Raw genomic sequence first — 15,526 nt, 5'->3', positions numbered from 1 at the left:
GTTGGGAGATTCAGGAGCCCCACCCCCTTGTCCGTGGTCACCTGCTTGTCATCTGGGCTCCCAGCCAGATGGTCACCTCCCTGAGGGCAGGGGCTTCCCCGGCTCCCTTCTGCTTCCCCAGCACCCAGATCAGAGCCTGGCACACACTAGGGCTCAGCAGGTGTTTGTCTAAGGATAGAAGGCCAGCCCGAGGGGACCCTCCGTGAGCTGTAGCAAGCCAGTCCTGCAGCCCCCCGCCCTAAGAACTGGGGGCAGCCCTCAGGTTCAATCACCCGTTCCCACTCGCCCCGGCCTGCGGTCCAGCGAGGGCGAGAACCACACCAGGAGCGCAGTGCCCGTGTAGCCGTGGGGACAGGGGCCAGGCCCTCGGAGATGCTTTCTAGGCAAAGCCCTAGGGACTCGCCTTCCCTCAGCCCCGATGCCACTCAGGCTGGGCACATGCCCACCCTGGCTGGCTCAGGGCCACCTCTGCTGCCCCGGATCCTCTTCCAGGTAGAAGCCAGGCCTCTGAGCAGAGCTCAGCCAGCTCACCCCTTCCCAGCCCCGGCAGGGGGCGGGGGGGGGGGTCCTCCCTGGGACCCCTCCCTCAGTCACAGCCTCTGCCTCCTCTCCTCATCTCCTCTCTGCTCCCCTCCCCACCCCGACCAGAGCCGACCATCAGCGTGTGTTTACTCTGGATCTTTCTGCTTGTGTGCGTTCTTGCAAAATGCTTATTGTTGCGTTGTGTGGATGCGTTGTTAATTTATGTAAATGAAGCTGCATTATAGCCGGCTTCTTTTGTCTCACTGTTTTCACCAGGCCTGGGGTGTTAAGAGCCTTCCACTTCGTCGCTGTGTGTGTGTGTCTGTGTGTGCATACTCGGTTGCTTTAACTGCTGCAGAATTCCCTTGATGGGTGCCCCGACCAATCCCCCCAGCCCCCAGGAAGCTTAAAGCTGCCCCCACCACAAGCCCTCTCTCAGGAGCCCCTTGGGGGCTGTGGCGGGATCGTGTGTCTTCGGAACGCACGCCAGGGGGATTCAGAGGACATGATGCATTCGACCTCACAAAATACACTGACCCGCCCAGGCTTCTGGGGGCTGCCCTGGTCCCTCTGGGGGCCCACCATGAGGTCCTCTGGGCAACGTGTGTGGAGTCACTTGACTAGGAAATACGCTTCCATCCTAAGGAGACACTCAGAGTTGTGCTGAAGGCTGTGTGGCCCAACAGCCAAAACACAGAAACAGCCTGGGCTCCCGGTGATCAGACATCGGTTCAGTGAATCACTGAGCATCCTAATGACAGAACATCCACGCACCAATTTAAAATGGAGTTTCAGGGGCTTCCCTGGTGGCCCAGCGGTGAAGAATCCGCCTTGCAAGGCAGAGGACGTGGGTTCGATCCCTGTTTGGGGAACTAAGATCCCATGTGCCTTAGAGCAACTAAACGCCAAGTGTTGCAACTACTAAAGCCTGCACGCTCCAGAGCCAGCACACAGCTGCATAGTCCGTGTGCCATATCAAAAGATCCTTCATGTGCAACTAAGACCCAATGCAGCCAAATAAATTAATAAAAGTTTAAAATGGAGTATTGAAGACTATTGAAGGACACCGGGAAATGCTCAGAAGATCATATTGAACTTTTCAAAGGATGCAAGTAGTATGTCCAATGTGTCTTTAAAATTTAATTTAAAATTAAAACAAAATCCAGGGACCACCCAGATGTATTAACAGTGCCTGTTTGGTTTTTTTTTAATTTTTTGGCCACACTGCTGCTTGTGAGATCTCAGCTCCCCAAACAGGGTGCGGCCTTGGGCTCACAATTGTAAAAGCACTGAGTCTTAGCCACTGGATCGCCAGGGAATCCCTTTAATTTCTTCTTGATGTCTTGTTCATTCTCTAGATTTTCTACAGTGAGGTTAATAATTTTTGTATCTGGAAAAAAAATGAACTTAAAAAATAAGTACAGGGCTTGTTTACGAATCCGCCTGCCCATGCAGGAGACTCGGGTTCGATCCCTGGTCCGAGAAGATCCCACACGCCTTGGAGCGACTAAGCCTGTGCTCCACAACTACTGAGCCTGTGCTCTAGAGCGCGGGAGCTGCACCTACTGAGCCCTCCTGCCTAGAGCCCGTGCTCCGCAACAAGAGAAGTCACCGCAAGAAGCCCAAGCACCGCACCCGGAAAGTAGCTCCCGCTCCCAGCAACTAGAGAAGAATCCACGCAGCAACCAAGACCCAGCAGAGCCCAACATAAATACAGCTGTTAAAAATAAGTACAAAATGTTACACGAGCCAAGGAAAAAGTCTACACTGGGATTTGCTCACCTTTCCCTGGAGAAGGGAGAAAGGACTAGTTTGTGGAAGACTTGCCCTGACTCGTTTGTTCCTGTAACAGCGGGATTGCGCCCATGATGGGTGCGGGAGCAGGGGCACAGGCAGCTTGTCCCCCTGCTCGTCCAAGGCCACCCAAATCGCGGTGACCCCGACGGCTTGCCCCAGGAGCCAGCCTGGAAAAGCGAGGCCCTGCTGGCCAGGCTTTGGCTTCAAGAAAGTCAGTCTGTTGCAGAGAAGAACCCACCGTGGTGCATGACCGAGGCGAGCACCAGAAATGGCTTTGCAGTTACACGCCAGTTTGTGATTTTCTGGGTAGTAGAGTCCTCACCAGCATCAGGAAACACAGGGAGTTTTTGACTGGATGGACTTTTCCCAGCCAGAGCTCTTGAAGGAAGGGAATGGTGAGCAGAGCGGGTGCAGAAGGACCGTCTCTGGAGGTCAGCAAGGACAGGCTGGTGGGACTTCCCACCCTGGGTCACTGGGGCAGGAAGGGACAGCCAGCCGCAGGGGCCACGCTCAGGCTCCCAGGACTGGATGCCTAACTCAACCTCCCCAGCTTCCATCCTGACTCCCATTTCTTCCTTACTGCCCTCGGAAGCACCCCCCAGAACCCTGGGTCATCCTATCGCCCCCCAGAACCCTGGATCACCCTGTCGTCCCCCAGAACCCTGGGTCATCCCGTTGCCCCCCAGAACCCTGGGTCATCCCGTCGCCCCCCAGAACTCTGGGTCATCCCAGTGCCCCCCCAGAACCCTGGGTCACCCCAGTGCCCCTCAGAACCCTGGGTCATCCTGTCGCCCACCAGAACCCTGGGTCATCCCGTCGCCCCCCAGAACCCTGGGTCATCCCGTCGCCCCCCAGAACCCTGGGTCATCCCAGAGCCCCCCAGAACCCTGGGTCTTCCCATCACCCCCCAGGACCCTGGGTCATCCTGTCGCCCACCAGAACCCTGGGCCATCCCATCACTCCCCAGAACCCTGGATCACCTCATCGCCCCCCAGAACGCTGGGCCATCCCGTCACCCCCCAGAACCCTGGGTCTTCCCTTCACCCCCCAGGACCCTGGGTCATCCCAGTACCCCCCAGAACCCTGGGTCACCCCAGTGCCCCCCAGAACCCTGGGTCATCCCGTCGCCCCCCAGAACCCTGGGCCATCCCATGCCCCCCAGAACCCTGGGGCATCCCAGCGCCCCCCAGAACCCTGGGCCATCCCATCGCCCCCCAGGACCCTGGATCACCCCATCGCCCCCCAGAACCCTGGGTCTTCCCGTCACCCTCTCTGACACTTAGTTTCCGCATCTGTCAAGAAAGGACTCTGGAAGCCTTGGAAGTCAGGAAGACTGTTCCTGACTTATTTTCATTTTGACATGTAACACACACACAAGAAGAACGTGGACGTGAATGTCCAGCTCAAAACGATCATCAGAAAGGGAAGGGCTGGGACTTCCCTGGTGGTCCAGTAGCTAAGAATCTGCCTGCCAATGCAGGGGACACGGGTTCGATCCCTGGTCTGGGAAGATCCCACGTGCCTCCGGACAACTAAGCCCGTGCGCCCCAACTACTGGGCCTGAGCTCTGGAGCCCGGAGGCCACAACTGCCAAGGCCCGAGTGCCCTAGAGCCCGTGGCCCCAAAAAGAGAAGCCCAAGTACCTGCATCGGAGAGGAACTGCCGCTCTCTGCAGCTAAGCCCAAGTACCTGCATCGGAGAGGAACCGCTGCTCTCTGCAGCTAGAGAGAGCCCGCATGTAGTAATGGAGACCCAGTGCAGCCAAAAATAAATAGAAAAGTGGGAAAAAACGGCTCCTTGCTTCCGCTGCATGGGGTGAGCGTTTGATCCCTGGTCGAGGAATGAAGATCCCACGTGCTGTGTGGCGCAGCCAAAAAGTAAACGTTTTTAAAAAGAGAGAGAAGGGACACGTAAACACCACCAGGACGAGAAATGGAACATAAAGAACCTCTGGACCCTCCCCCAGAGTCCTCACTCCGGGCAGCTACCCTCCTGCACGGCTGGCTGCTTTTGCTCTGCCCACCTGCTGAGATGCATCCCTGGGGTTTCCTGTGGCTGTGGCTGCTCCCCTTTCCCTTCTGTATTGTTGGGTCACGTTCTATCCATTGCAGATACCTCAGTTCCGCTTTGCATTTCTGTTGACGGGCATTTGGCCACACCAAGCAGTATGTGGGATCTTAGTTCCCCGACCAGGGATCGAACCCACGCCCCCTGCATTGGAAGTGCAGAGTCTTAACCACTGGACCACCAGGGAAGTCCTGTTAATGGGCATTTGGATGGTCTCCAGGTTACGGCTCTCACAGGCTTCCCTGCTGGCTCAGCAGGTAAAGTATCAGCCTGCCAATGCAGGAGTCACAAGAGGTATGGGTTCACTCCCTGGGTCGAGAAGATCCCTTGGAGGAGGGCATAGCAACCCACTCCTGTATTCTTGCCTGGAGAATCCCATGGACAGGGGAGCCTGGTGGGGTCCATGGAGTCGCACAGAGTCGGACACAGCTGAAGCCACTGAGCACACACGCAGAGTGAGAACTCTGCCTGCTTTTAAATTTCGTTTTCCCGAGTGGGAGGAGATGTGGGTGGAGCCCCTCCCCCATTTATCCCTTGAGAGTGGGCTGCCTGCCTTGGGCTGGGGTGGGAGGGGCGGCAAGGCTGCCTCAAACTCAGGTTTGTAGGTGAATGGGCCCAGGAAATGATGCCACACGCCTCGGGCCTCACAGGGCAAGTCCTGTGCCAGCGAGCTGGTCCGCTTCTTTGAACATCGGGCACCCTGGTGTTCCCTCTGGTACCCACCCTGATGGAGGCAGAATCCTTTAGGTCTTGGCCCCCACCCATCTCTCCCCTCTCCAGCCTCCTGCATCCTGGGCAGGACACTGGCCCTTCCTGCTCCCTCCTAGCTCAGCACCTTCACGTGCGCTGTTCCCTTTTTCTGGAATGCTGTTCCACTCTGCCACTCACTTGGGCAACCCTGGCACTTAGGATGGTGGGGGACTGTTGAGATTTGACTCACGAGTCCTCCGACACATTATGGAACCCACTGGAGCCTCAGTTTTGTCATCAGCAAAACGCGGATAATGGTCCATCTTACAGCTGTCAAGAAATTCCATGTCTCTAACCTTTGGACCAGCACGTACTGAGCACCACTGTGTGCCGTGTGGTCTTGGGGGCCCTGGACTCAGCGCCTCAGCTGGTCTGATGAGGGAAGAGCGCCTGGCGCCTTAGCACACATGCCCACAGCCGATGAACAGTGTTGTGGTAGTTAGAGGTGGACAGCGAAGGGGCTCAGCCATACCTACACATGTGTCCATTCTCCCCCAACCCGCCTCCCCTCCAGGCTCCCTGTGCTCTACAGGAGGTCCCTGTTCGACCCCAGAGCTTTACCCACCAGGCTGCAGGGTCAACCTGTAAGGGTGGCTGGGCAGGGTCTGTCTGAGCACAGTGGCTGTCCGGGGAGCCGACACGTGGATGTCAGGCAGTCTCCTCTCCCACGCTGGCCTGAGCACCCCCTGCTGCCCCATGTAGCTGAGGACGGCCAGCCCAGGGAGCATGCTGAGAGGTTGGTTTCAGCCGCCCTCTCCCATGATGGTTCCTGGGGGACGGCAGGGGAGAGCTGCCCCGGCCCCCCTGGAGCCTCTCGGAGCCCCTGTTAGAGCGGTACCTGGTACGGCCTGGAACCTCTTATCAGGGACAAATTGGCTGGATCTGTGGGCGGTGCAGGAACGGTGATGGAGAGGATGCTGCGTTCTGGGGGGCCCCTGGGCTGGGCTGTGTTGTCGTGATACACGTTTGTTCTCAGTCCTCAGGGCCCGTGTTCCCATGTTCCAGAGGGGACTCGGGTCCCAGAAGGCCGAGTCTTAGGCCTGGTGGGGCTCCATGAGCAAGGTGGGAGCCCTCAGTGGTCCGCACGCTTGCCCAGCTCTGGCCACATCCTTGCAGTCAGACAAATCCCCACTGAAAATGGGAAGCATGAGTCCCTGACCTCAGAGAAGCAAGAAATATGAGGAGTCGTCATAAAAGCAGTGGGTACAGGAGAAAAGAAACAATTAAAAAAAAAAATCTGGGAATGTGGACTTCCCTGGCAGTCCAGCGGTTAAGACTCTGCGCTTCCGACGCAGAGGGGTGCGAGTTCGATCCCTGGCTGGGAAACTAAGATCCCTCATGCCGTGGGACAATTAGGCTCAAGTGCCCCAGCTCCTGAGCCCAAGTGCCTCAACTAGGACCGAACACAGCCCAAGGGGAAAAAAAAAAAAAAGTGAACCTAAAATAATTAACGAGAAAAAAAAACCCGGGAATCTTACTAAATTTTTGTTTCCAGTTCATTACGTTCAAAACCTATAAAAGCGATTTATCTTCATAGTGTTCAGATGAACAATTCGCCTCATGATTCTCCAACCACAGTTAAATTTTTAATAAGGGATTTCTTGACAGTTTATTTTGTTAAAAATCCCAACAGAACACGGTGGGGTTTTTTTTTTCTCCCAACGTTAATAGCATTTATCTACCACTACTGAAGTGGAAAGTCCCCTAATTTATAGGCGAGGTTACAGGATGGAAGGAGCCAGGGAGAAGTCCCCGGCGGGGAGGGAGGTGGTCAGGGATGAGACCATGTTCCCAGGCCGGCCTGACTGCTGTTTGCATCCTTGACAATTAGCACAGAGCCAGGCTCTCGGGTTGTGGGGGGAGGCGGGAGGGCTTGGCAGGATGTCAGCGTTCCCTCGAGCCAGAGACATCAGGCTCGGAGTGCAGGGAGATTTGCCTGCTCCGAGAAGCCAGTCCCCACCCTGTCCATCCCACTGTGTGTCAGTGGACACAAGGGTGAGCCGGGCCTTAGCATCAGAGAGGGTTTGGGGAGGGGTTTCAGATGGTGCTGGGTGAAGGGGCCACATGCCTGCCTCTCCCCTGCGGCCAGGGCACCTCCCAAGATCTGTTTACACCATCATCCCTTAAATGATCATTTGCATAATTAGTATGTTGGGTATCTGTGGTCCCCTCTCAAGGTCGGGCTCTGGGAAGTCAGCTGTGGCTGTGTCTTGTCCCTGCTGGATTCCCAGAGCCCGGCACAGTGCTTGACACCTAGCAGGTGCTCAAAGAGTATCTTTCGAATGAGCGAGTCAGCAGGTGGGTAACGTGAACAATGGACGGGCTCTGCAGCTCAGAGAAATGCGTTGGAACCCACAGAACCCCAGCCCTCTCGGTTTAGGTGTGGGCGTGGTGGAGACCCGGTGTTTCGATTCAGGAGATGCAGACACTGAGTCTTTGTTCTGCTACTCTGGAGCTGTGAGACTGAGGGCAAATGACTTTACCTCGGTAAACCTCCATGTCCTTAGCTGCAAACCACCAAATGTGCAGAGAGAAGGCAAGGGCATGTGGTTGGTCATCTCCATGTGACGATTTCCACAAGGATCAAAGCAGATCACAACCTCCCAGTGCTTAGCACAGTGTCTGCGAAATGCTAGGCACTCAACAAATACTAGTTTCCCCATTTGACTTGTCGGGAACCTGCCTTGGATGGTCCTTTGTTAGAGTCACAGATGGGATCAGCCTTGTATTCTCTGGAAGAAGAGGAGAGGAGTTGACTGGCTTTGATCTTTAGGTTGTTGTTCAGTCGCTCAGTTGCGTCTGACTCTTTGCGCCCCCATGGACTGCAGCACACCAGGCTTCCCTGTCTTTCATTATCTCTGGGAGTTTGCTCAAACTCATATCCACTGAATCGGTGATGCCGTCCAACCATCTCATCCTCTGTTGTCCCCTTCTCCTGCCCTCAATCTTTCCCAGCATCAGGGTCTTTTCCAATGAGTTGGCTCTTCCCATCAGGTGGCCAAAGTATTGGAGCTTCAGCTTCAGCATGTCCTTGCAATGAATATTCAGGGTCGATTTCCTTTAGGATTGACTGGTTTGCTCTCCTTGCTGTCCAAGGGACTCTCAAGAGTCTTTCTCTAGCACCACAATTTGAAGGCATCAATTCTTCGACGCTCAGTCTTCTTTATGGTCCAACTCCCACATCCATTCATGACTACAGGAAAAACCATAGCTTTGACTCACAGCTGGATGCTCTCCAAATAAGCCTTGTCCATTCTAAGCCTTGACTAAGCCTTGAACGGGGTACAGAGAAGGCAGAAATGATTCAGATGAAGTCTACTCATGAAGACTCACAGCCCAGGCAAGGAGACATACACACTGAACCAGCACGATAAGGGTCTGCTCAGAGAATGCCTGTGACGAGTCAGTGAGCACAAGCCAAAGAGAGACTCCAGGCAGAAGGCGATTGGAACGTTCCAGGGAACTAGAAGCCCAGGTGGCGTTAATGGTAAAGAACCTGCCTGCCAGTGCAGCAGATGTAAGAGACATAGGTTCAGTCCCTAGGTTGGGAAGATCCCCTGGAGGAGGGCATGGCAACCCACTGCAGTATTCTTGCCTGGAGAATCCCACGGACAGAGGAGCCTGGCGGGCTGCAGTCCTTGGGGTCGCCTAGAGTAGGACACGACTGAAGCAACTGAGCAGCGGTGGCAGGCATTCCAGGCGGAGGGCACAGCCTGTGTGAAGGCAAAGAGGCTGGGCAAAGCATGGTGAGCATATAGAACCCCGTATGTCTCCCTGTGGCCAGAGCAGGGGGCGGGCAGTGCGGCAGGTCCAGAGCCTCTGATATCAGGCAGAGGGTCACAGGGAGCCGTGGGAGGGCTGTGAGCAGGGATGTGGCAGGATCTGAACTGCACTTTATACAGTTCTGGCAGCTGATGTAGAGAAAACGGCCGGGGAAGAAGCCAGAAGCCCAGAGGTACGACAGTTGTTAACGGTCATCATCAGCCTCATCAACAATTTAAAAATATGTATTACTGCCTGCTTGCCGTGTCCCGGGCATTCAGTATCTTGTCCGAGCCTCACAACGCTGCAGGACCTGCAAGGAAAATGGTTTCAGAGACGCACCGGCCACCTGGCCAAGCGCGCACTGCTGGTCAGCAGCAAAGCCGAGATTCGAACCCAGCCAGCGCAGACTCCCACCCGCAGCCCCTACCCCCAACAAGGGTGCTCCCCAGTCACCCTGCAGAGAGGAGGAGGGAGAAAAGACTGGAATCCGGTTACAAATAAAGGGACTCACTATTTAAAGCAAGCCTACAGTGCCGCCTTAGTAAACCCGGGCTTCGCTTCTCTGCCACACCCCCGGCCTGTGGCCTGCTTATTCCTGAGTGCATCATTAAAGGGGCTGCCAGGGAGATCCCCCCAGCCCCGCCTGGGGAGTGCCCCTGCAGCTCCCGTCACAAACCCCCTTCCCAGCACAAAGGGGGCAAAGCATGTGGACCAGGAGCAGCCACAGCCCTGGGTGGAGCCGGACGCACCTTTTGGATGTGGTGTGGTTTCAGTTGCTTTGTGCAGAGAACCAGGGAGACCTGGGCACACCTACCAGCTGTGGGCTTCCCCCAGGCCCGGTGAGCAGCCCTGCTGAGTCACTCGACCTTGCTGCGCTAACAGCACCAGCCCCACCGGGCTGGGCAGGACAAGCCGGGCTGGCGGTTGGGATGCCCAGCCCAGAGCCTGGCACTCATCGCTGCAGCTCAGATGCTGCCTGCGGGTGCCAAGCCTTGTGCCGAGCCAATCTCGCCGAGCACCTGGTGTCCTCCAGCCGGCTCTGCAGGCCTGGTGTTGAAGGTGCCCTTCCATGGAGGATGGTCCTCCTCCATTTGCTCCTTCAGAATTGCCCTATCCTGACTCAATAAATAGGCAAAGGATGGGTGAATGAATGAGAGACATTTGGGTTCAAGAGGGTGGACCAGAAAGAGGGCTGTTAACGTGGAAGAATTGATGCTTTCGAACTGTGGTGCTGGAGGAGACACTGGAGAGTCCCTTGGACTGCAAGGAGATCATACCAGTCCATCCTAAAGGAAACCAACCCTGAATACTCATTGGAAGGACTGATGCTGAAGCTGAAGCTCCAGTCCTTTGGCCACCTGATGCCAAGAGCTGACTCATTGGAAAAAACCCTGTTGCTGGGAAAGATTGACGGCAAGTGGAGAAGGGGACGAGAGAGAATGAGATGGTTGGATGGCATCACTGATTCAATGGACATGAACTTGGGTGAACTCCGGGAGATGGTGAGAAACAGGGAGGCCTGGCGTGCTGCAGTCCATGGGGTCACAGAGTCAGACACGACTGAGTGACTGAACAAGAAGAACAAGAGGGTCAGTTCAGTTCAGTCGCTCAGTAGTGTACAACTCTTTGTGACCTCATGGACTGTAGCACAAGAGGGTGGGCGGGAGTTTTCCAGGTGGATGAAAAGGGTAGGGCATTCTGAGCAGGGTAAGAGTGTATGCAAAGGTGGAGTGCCTGTGAGATAGTTCTAGAAGTTGATACTGGCTGAAATGCAGCTGGAGTGATGGCTGCAGGTGAGGGGGCCAAGCCAGGCTTCCAAGGCAGGCTGAATCTCGCCGGAGGGCACTGGGGAGCCATGGAGGGCTCTAGAGGAAGGCAGAGGCCAGGTCAGCTCCAGGTGTGGCAAGGCCCTGCAGATGGACTCAAGGGGAAGAGACTGGAGGCTGAGAAGGTTGAGACATAAGCTGGGCCATGGGAACAGAGGAGGCGTGAGACATTCAAAAGGGACAGAACTGGCTGGCTTGCTGGCCGACCAGCCCTAACATGGGGAGGCTGTGGACAATGCCGGGTGCAAAGCTACATTCCTGCTTTTGACTGGGAAGGCGGGCTGGAGGGGCCCTGCTGAGAACGGGGACCCTGGAAGGAGTGGGGCAGAGTGGGGCATGTGGACGGATTTGCTGGGAACTAGGGAGGACCACAGGGCATTGTGTGACTCAGACAGGGTGAGGGGGCGATGGGGCAGCTCCCAGAAATTCGTTTCATTTATTTATTGGTTGGTTTGGTTGGCTGCACCTGGTCTTAGCTTCGGCACGCGAACTCTTAGTTACGGCGTGAGGGATCTAGTTCCCTGAGCAGGGATGGAACCCAGCCCCCTGCACCGGAAGCATGGAGTCTTAGCCACTGGACCACCAGGGAAGGCCCTCCCAGGGGATCTTGCCGGCACCTGGGCCAGCAACCTGTGTTCTCAGCTTCTCAGTCTAAACCCTCCAGTCTGAGCTTTGGAGAGTCCACCCCATTCTCTGCCTGGTGATTAGTAATGACTGCATATTACTGTTATTGTTGTTGTTGCTGTTAATAGAAACAGCGACTAAAAGGCCTGCTTGGGGCTTTGCCAGCGTTTCCCAGGGCGATGAGGAAAGGCAGCCTGTGAGAAGGGTTCTGTGGCTATTATATTTGGGAAACTCAGAGTTGTTGAGCAAAGCAAAGGGCCGGCCAGTTTGATCGGGAAAGCTTTTTGTCATGCTGCTGTTTCGAAGCTCGCAGGATGAGCGGGCGAGAGAACACACTGGGCTCTTTCTGGGGTCGCTTAGGGAAGGAAACCCAGGCTCCCGCGGCCCACGCAGCAGGGCTGGGGCTCCAGGGCCCCTGAGAGCTGCCAGGCCAAGGCTTTCGGGCCCCCCTTCTTCTCAGCCCCAACTGCAGGCACAGACCTGGTAGGCTGCAGAGTCTCCAGGCCAGTCCTCCCTAGCTGAGTCCAGGTCTAAAGGTGAGCCTGTTCACTGCAGGAATTGAGACGAGGCAGGAGCATACACAGGAAAAGAAAAAACTGACCTTGTCAATTCCATCACCGAAAGCAGGTGTAGCTCCAGGAAGAGATTCTAGGTGGGCACGGAAGTCAGGTTTCAGAAGCATATTTATGACGTGGGGAAGGCTCACAATATCCTATTATTGAGGGGAAAGGCAGGAACCGGCTGCTAAGGGCGTGGCCTGTCAAACACACATCAGACCTCAAAGACTTACTGTGGAAAGAGTGTAAAATAGGGGCTTCCCTGGTGGATCAGTGGTAAAAGACCCCAGCTGCCAATGCCGGAGACACAAGTTCGATCCCTGGTCCCGGAAGATCCCACATGCAGCGGAACAGCTAAGCCCGTGGGCCACAACCATTGAGCCCGTGACCTAGAGCCTGTGCTCAACACCAGGAGACGCTACCACAATGAGAAGCTGGAGCATCGCAACTAGAGAGTAGCCCCCACTTTCTGTAACTAGAGAAAAAGCCCGCGTAGCAATGAAGACCCAGCTCAGTAAAAATAAATTTTTTTAAAAAATTGTAAAATATGTGTAAGTTCTCCCCTGGATTACATGTTGAAATTGTAATGTTGCTGTTCAGTCACCAGTGAGTGTACGAAAGTTGCTCAGTCGTGTCCAACTCTTTGCAACCCCATGGACTATACAGTCCATGGAATTCTCCAGGCCACAATACTGGAGTGGGTGGCCGTTCCCTTCTCCAGAGGATCTTCCCAACCCAGGGATCGAACCCAGGTCTCCCACATTGCAGGCAGATTCTTTACCAGCTGAGCTACCAGGGAATCCAGTTCAGTCGCTAAGTCGTGTCTGTCCGACTCTTTGCGACCCCATGGACTGCAGCACACCAGGCTTCCCTGTCCTTCACTGTCTCCCAGAGTTTGCTCAAACTCATGTCCATTGAGTCAGTGATGCCATCCAACCATCTCATCCTCTGTTGTCCCCTTCTATCTTGGAACTATCAAGCTAATCAATCACTAAAATTGATTTCATCTGTCTTGGGTTTGTGGTTTTATTTTTTAATGTGGCCTCTAGGAAATTGATGCTTGAACACGTAGCGGGCATCATGTTTATGTTGGGTCGAGCCAGCAGGAATGGTGGTTCTTGTTTTACGATGATAACTGCACCAGGAATAACATTGTTCCTTATACTGGGGTGCCTCCCAGGTTAGAGTCTCTTTTTTTTTTTTAGTTTTTAAAGTGTTCTTCCACTTAAAAGTAATTTTTCTTCATTAAAGAGAAAGCGTAACTTAAGAGAAATAACTTAAGCCCATAAGCCCCAGATGCTGGAGTTCACCACCAAGAAGTGGCTAGGGCATGTCCTTCCAGCCTTTTCTTGCTGTGTATATGCACACGCCCAGTTCCTTGGCTGTTTGTTTTTTTTTTTTTCAAGTTCTATGAAGTCATAAGCACACTGTCTGCTGTTTAGGGTTCTCCATTATCCCCTTAATACTCAAATGCAAGCATCTCCATGGCATAACTAGGCTGCAGAAAAGCTGTCTGATGGCTGTGCAGTCTCCCATGCCTTGGTGTAAGCAGCACGGTGATTGATGAGGAGAATCTGGTAAGATTAGATTCTGTGTCCCAAGCCCAGCCCAGCGCTGCCCCTTCAGTGGTCCATCAACCTCCACCCTGACAGGTGGCAGCCGAGTGCAAGGGTGAAGAGCTGGGACTCTGGAGCCAGACAACCTCGGTCGGATCCCAGATCTGCCAGCCCCTCCTGGGCGTCCCTGGGCCAGTCACTGCGTCTCTCTGCGCTTCCACTTCCTCCCGCTTTGTCCTTGTTCTGTCACTAAGTCGTTCCCCATTCCCTGCTACCCTGCTGACTGCAGCACACCAGGCCTCCCTGTCCCTCACCAGCTCCTGGAGCCTGCTCAAACTCACATCCATCGAGTCAGTGATGCCACCCAACCATCTCATCCTCTGTCGTCCCCTTCTCCTCCTACCTTCAATCTTTCCCAGCGTTGGGGTCTTTTCCGATGAGTCAGTTCTTCGAATCAGGTGGCCAAAGTATTGGAGCTTCAGCGTCAGCATCAATCCTTCCAATGAATATTCAGTATTGATTTCCTTTAGGATTGACTGGTTTGATCTCCTTGGAGTCCAAGGGACTCTCAAGAGTCTTCTCTAACACCACAGTTCGAAAGCATCAATTATTCAGCGCTCAGCCTTCTTTAGGGTCCAACTCTCACATCTGTACATGACTACTGGAAAAAATCCATAGCTTTGACTACATGAAATTTTGTGGGCAAAGTGATGTCTGCTTTTGAATACGCTGTCTAGGTTAATCATAGCTTTCTTCCAATGAGCAAGCATCCTTTAATTTTATGGCTGCCAGTCACTGTCCACAGTGATTTTGGAGCCCAAGAAAAGAAAATTTGTCACTGTTGCCACTTTTTCCCCATCTATTTGCCATGAAGTGATGGGACTGGATGCCATGATCTTAGTTTTTTGCATGTTGAGTTTTAAGCCAGCTTTCCCACTCTCCTCTTTCACCCTCATCTTCCCACTTAGATGGAGATAATTCATAACCCCCCGTGTGACACCCTCGAAGCTGAATGTGTTTGGCCATCTGATATTACAAAGGTATTCATATATAGCATATAGGTTTACAGCACCCCCAAAAATCTCATACTTCTTAATTCTGGAATGTTTCTAGAGTGGAATGTTTGACTAGTCCCAAGAAGGGGATCAATACAAGCTTTAAACAGCTTCACATGAGTTCTGATCAGGTTTTGCCACCAAATGGGGTTTGGTGCCAAAGTTATTGAGAAACCTGGCTTTTGGAGCTCTATGGATTTCATAGTTGCTCTATGGATTTCAGGGTGATTTGTTGGATTAACTGAGTTGTTGGCTGTAAAGCATTTAGAATAGCTTCTGGCACCCAAGAAGTATCCGAGGCATGTTAGCTGCTGGCATAGCTTTTTAAAAAATCTTTTGGCCATGCCATGCATCGCGTGGAATCTAGTCCCCCAGCCAGAGACTGAACCCATGCCCCCTGCGAGGGCAGCACAGAGTCAACAGCTGGGCCGCTAGGGAAGTCCCTAACTTTTTTTGATCTTTTTTTTTTTTGGCCATGCCACAAAGCTTGTGAAATTTTAGTTCCTTGACCAGGGACCAAACTGGAGCCCTTGGCAGTGAGAGCTTGGAGTTCTAATCACTGGACCACCAGGGGATTTCCTATATTTAATCTTTTTGATTAAATACTTTATATGGGATAAAATGCCTCCCATGTTACGGGTGGGCTTCCCTGGTGGCTAAGCTGGTAAAGAATCCGCCTGCAATGCTGGAGACCTGGGTTCAATCCCTGGGTAGGGAAGATCCCCTGGAGAAGGAAAGGGCAACCCACTCCAGTGCTCTTGCCTGGAAAATTCCATGGACAGAGGAGCCTGGTAGGCTACAGTCCATGGAGTCACAAAGAGTCGGACATGACTGAGCGACTTCACTATGTTATGGGTACAGTTTGGGAACTTTTGACAGTTGCATTCACCTTGGTAGCCACCACCCCAACTAGGGACATTTCTATCAGCCCAGGAATCCGGTTCCCTGGTGGCCCTTGGCAGACTGTCCTCCCCCTGCCCCGGAACATACACACACATGTGGAATGG

The 15,526-nt window shown here is 53.9% G+C and overlaps 1 protein-coding gene and 1 non-coding gene across 3 annotated transcripts in view; one reads left to right on the top strand and one right to left on the bottom strand.

The window, feature by feature from the left end:
• LRRC4B (leucine rich repeat containing 4B) overlaps positions 1–15,526 on the top strand; it is a 43,378-nt gene that overhangs the window by 23,819 nt on the left and 4,033 nt on the right. The gene's annotated exons all lie outside the window — the stretch shown is intronic.
• Positions 4,501–4,573, bottom strand: TRNAG-UCC (transfer RNA glycine (anticodon UCC)). The gene has a single exon. It is a non-coding gene; the product is annotated as a tRNA-Gly (tRNA).

The sequence above is a fragment of the Ovis aries genome, chromosome 14 (assembly GCF_016772045.2).
Source record: "Ovis aries strain OAR_USU_Benz2616 breed Rambouillet chromosome 14, ARS-UI_Ramb_v3.0, whole genome shotgun sequence".
NCBI classification, from domain to species: domain Eukaryota; kingdom Metazoa; phylum Chordata; class Mammalia; order Artiodactyla; family Bovidae; genus Ovis; species Ovis aries.
This window is presented reverse-complemented; position numbering and strand designations above follow the sequence as displayed.